This window comes from Trichechus manatus, unplaced genomic scaffold, assembly GCF_000243295.1.
Source record: "Trichechus manatus latirostris isolate Lorelei unplaced genomic scaffold, TriManLat1.0 scaffold00150, whole genome shotgun sequence".
NCBI lineage: Eukaryota > Metazoa > Chordata > Mammalia > Sirenia > Trichechidae > Trichechus > Trichechus manatus.
In genome coordinates, this window is record NW_004444086.1 from 5,418,677 (window position 1) to 5,423,066 (window position 4,390).

The window sequence follows — 4,390 nt, forward strand, 5'->3', positions numbered from 1 at the left end:
CTTTCCTCTTTGTCCACCCTCTGCTAGCCCATTGTCTTGGCTCTGACAAGAAAGGACCAATTAATCAAGACAAACAACAACAACAACAAAAACAGTTGCTGTCCAGTCAACTTTGACTCATAGCAACCTCATGTGTTGGAGAATAGAACTATGCTTCATAGGATTTTCAAGGCTGTGACCTTTTGGAAGCAAATCCAAAAGGTGGATTTAATCCTTCAAACTTTCGAGTGCTTAATTAACAATTTGCTCCACCCAGGGACTCATTAATTAAGACGCAGTGTACTATTTATGGTGACCTCTAAGGAACTCAGCCCCCCAAGAACAACTGCTAAACCTCCCTTGATTACGTTGAATACAGATCACTATGACACCCTTAGGCAGGTTTCCTGTCACTGCCCCCGACTAACAGTGCTCTGGAGGAAGTATGTTTCCAGACTGACACCTCATTTTACTCCAGGCATCCAAGTCCTGTGGTAGATATGGCTTGTGTGAGTGTCCCTTTATACACCTACCCCTGCTGCAGGCTGCTTATAGAAGAGGTTCTGCAGCCTCTGCTCAGCATTTTATGAACTGGTTTCTAAATTACTCTTCCACCTTTATTGGTGAAATAATAATAGCTAATGTTGATAGAATGAGACATTGGTAGTTCAGTGGTAGAACCCTCACCTTCCATGCAGGAGACGAGTTTGATTTCTGGCCAACGCACCTCATGCACAGCCACCATTTATCTGTCAGCCAAGGCTTGCATGTTGCTATGATGCCGAACAGGTTTCAACAGAGCTTCCAGACTAAGACAGATTAGGAAGAAAAGCTTGGCGATCTACTCTCTAAAAAGCAGGCAGTGAAAGCCCTATGGATCGCAATCCACAACCAGTCCACAACCAATCATAGGGATGGTGCTGGACAAGGCAGTGTTTCATTGTGTTGTGCATGGGGCCACCAAGATTCAGGGGCTGACTTGACAGCAGATAACAACAACAGTGCTGATAGAGCTCATATAATACATCGTTGCCACCACAAATAGAACATGACATATTTTAAATAATTAATACCTAACAAAAATTCCGTGGGTAAGTACCATTATCACCCTCTTTAGGTGAGAAGATAAAAGCATATCATAATTATGTGACTTGCCTGAGATTACAGGGCTGGTTTTAGAAGCAGGATTCAAACTCAGGATCTCCATCTCCAAAAGCTGTAATTTTAAGAGTTATATATTTATTACACTACCTCTTATGATTTGATCCATCCTAGCCTTGGGCAGAAAGACATATTAATAAATATTATTCTTCTTCTATCTCATTTCTTATTATATTCTTCTCTGCATATCAGATACTGCCATTGAGAGCAGTTCTGAGTGGATAGACTCCAGCCCCAGAGGCTGGTACGAGAAGGATCATAAACTCATGGACAGTGCTATTCATCTGACATCACCCTATAAATAATGTGACTTCTTCCATACAAAGAAGTTTAACCTGTTGCAACTATCTCTGAAGGAAAACTTTCAAAATGCCTGCGTGCTTTAATCACATGCCTTAAACATATTTGCACCTGCCTTGATGACTCTGAGTAATGATGCCCGTGTTTGATGATCCCTGTAATAGAATGTGGGGACAATGACAGTTGCACCTGTGGCATGCAGGGTTGCCAGACCTTACTTTATAATGGCACCAGATTGTAGATGTTTTAAACATTATGATTATTATTGTCAGAAGTTCTTGTGTCATATTGTTATCTTTTTTTTTTCTCCCTTGATTTTAGGTTGGCACGAGTCCTTTACTACCCATCCAACTTTTGCACTTGTTTTGGATCTGTTGTAGGAAAAAAGACACTTAAAGTGGTTAGAATTCAGAATAATTCTGCATTGCTCCTGGGGAACGCAGGCTGAAAATCCCAAGTATACTAAGTACAAGACAGGATGTGGTAATTTGTCATAGCAGAAATGGAAATTAAACCCTATAGGAACAAAGAAATCATTTATGATTATTTCATCTTCACCTTATTGCTAGTAAAATGTGAGATCTTTCTCTAAGACTTCATCAGACTAATTTCCAGACCTTCTGTGTTTCTTTTGACAATGAGTTTAGGTGAGTGATGCAAAGTGTTTTCTCAAATTACTTACGATGGTTAATGTTGTATCAACTTGGCTAGGCTTTGAATCTCAGTGGTTTGTCAGACAATGGACTGGGTGCTCGTCCATAATGTAATAAAATGTAATCACCTCTCATGATGTGATCTGATGTGATCAACCAATCTGCTGAAAGGTCTGCCTCCAGAATATAAACGGATGCTCTGGCAAAGCTCACTCTCTCTTGACTCCGCGACCTCGCACCCTTCTTGTAGCCTGACTTCTGGTTTCTAGGACATAAGCCTGCAGAAGACTCTGACCTGCCACCTGACCTGAAGATTTCAGATTCACCAATCCCCACAATCCTGTAAACCAGTGGATGTCTCCATCCTTCCACCTTATATACAGATTTGGGACTTGCCAGCCCCCACAATTTGTGAGCCATTTAGTTGAAGTAAATCTCTTTCTCTCTCTCTCTATGTATGTATTTAGAGAGAAGGACTATAAAATCATGAACAGTGCTATTCACCTGACATCACGTTATAAATCTGTCTTGGAAGAAGTACAACCAGAATACTCTTTAGATGTGAGGATGGCAAAACTTTTTCTTAGGTACTTAGGACTTGTTATCAGGAGGGACCAGGCTCTGGAGAAGGACATCATTTTTTTGTAAAGTAGAGAGTCAGAGAAAAAGAAAAAAAACTTCAAAGAGATGGATTGACACAGTGGCTGCAACAATGGGGTAAAACATAGTAAAGATTTTGAGGATGGTGCAGGACTGGGAAGTGTTTCGTTCTGTTGTACATAGGGTCGCTATGAGTCGGAATCGATTTGCTGGCATCTAACAACAACAACATATATACATACATACAGAGGGAGAAAGAGAGAGATGTGCATATGCACATCTCATTGGTTTTGCTCTTCTAGAGAACCCAGACCAAGACATTACTCAAAACCATTGCAAGTTTTGACATGCTCACGCTTTCCCCTGGCCCAACCCTGAAAATCATCTCCATGATGAATTACTGTTAGTGAAGATACAGCGTCTTGTCCTTAAGTGTTCTCTGTGGAGAAATTAAGATTGGGGACCACTTTCTGAAAAGCAACGCAGTGTCATAGGATTTGTGCTGGGTTTAGTGCCATGTAGCCCAACTCCATTACTCTTATGACTTTTTTATGTGTCAGTATGGCTAGGCTGACTACCAAACCAAAAAAAAAACAAAAAAAAAAAACCGCACTGTCATGAAGTCTATCCCGACTTATGGCAACTCCATAAGTTACAGAGCAGAACTGCTTCACAGGGTTTTCTTGGCTGTAATCATTACAGAAGATGATCACCAGGCCTTTCTGTGTGGGATCAGACCACCAACCTTTATGTTAGTAGTCAAGTGCTTAACTGTTTACACCACCCAGGAACTCCTGGCTGAACTACAGTTTCCAGTTATTAAAATAAACACTAATCTAGGTGCTGATGGGAAAGAATTTTGTAGTTCCTAATCAGTTAATTTTAAGTTAATAAAAAGAGAGATTACCCTAGATGGGCCTGACCGAATCAGGTAAACTTCTTAAAAGAGTGCTCAAGATTTCTCTGAGCTCAGAGACTCTAGACAGTTTATGCCCATGGGATTCCAGCTTACTCCTGATCCTCCCTTCTTAATATCCTGCTTATGGACTTTTGACTTGCCCATATAATTATCTACCTACCAACCTACCTATCTATCTATCTATCCATAAGTGTGCATTTTATGTAAAAATCAAAAACTCGAAGGGAGCAGGTAACATGTTCCGGGCACATGAAGTGAAGCATGAGGTGGTAAGGGGTGAGGAGGTGACACACATATTGACCTCCCTATGGAGGAGGGAAAGGCAAGCTTAGATTTGAGAGATGTGCTTTCCATACATGAGGTGAGTTCTGTATTTCATCATTTTATAGCATTAAAATCTGTTGCACTACGCAAAGTCATTTGACTCTGTGGATCATAACAAATTATAGATAACATTGCAAAGAACGGGAATTCCAGAACACTTAATTGGGCTCATGAGGAATCTGTACATAGACCAAGAGGCAGGTGTTTCAACAGAACAAGAGAATACTGCATAGTTTAAAACAAGGAAAGATGTGCATCAGGGTTGGATCTTTCATCATACTTATTCCATCTGAATGCTGAGCAAATAATACCAGAAGCTGGACTATTTGAAGAAGAATGTTGCATCAGGATTGGAGGAACACTCATTAACAATCTGTGCTATGCAGATGATACAATCCTGCTTGCTGAAAGTGAAGAGGACTTGAAGCACTTACTGAAGAACAAAAACTACAGC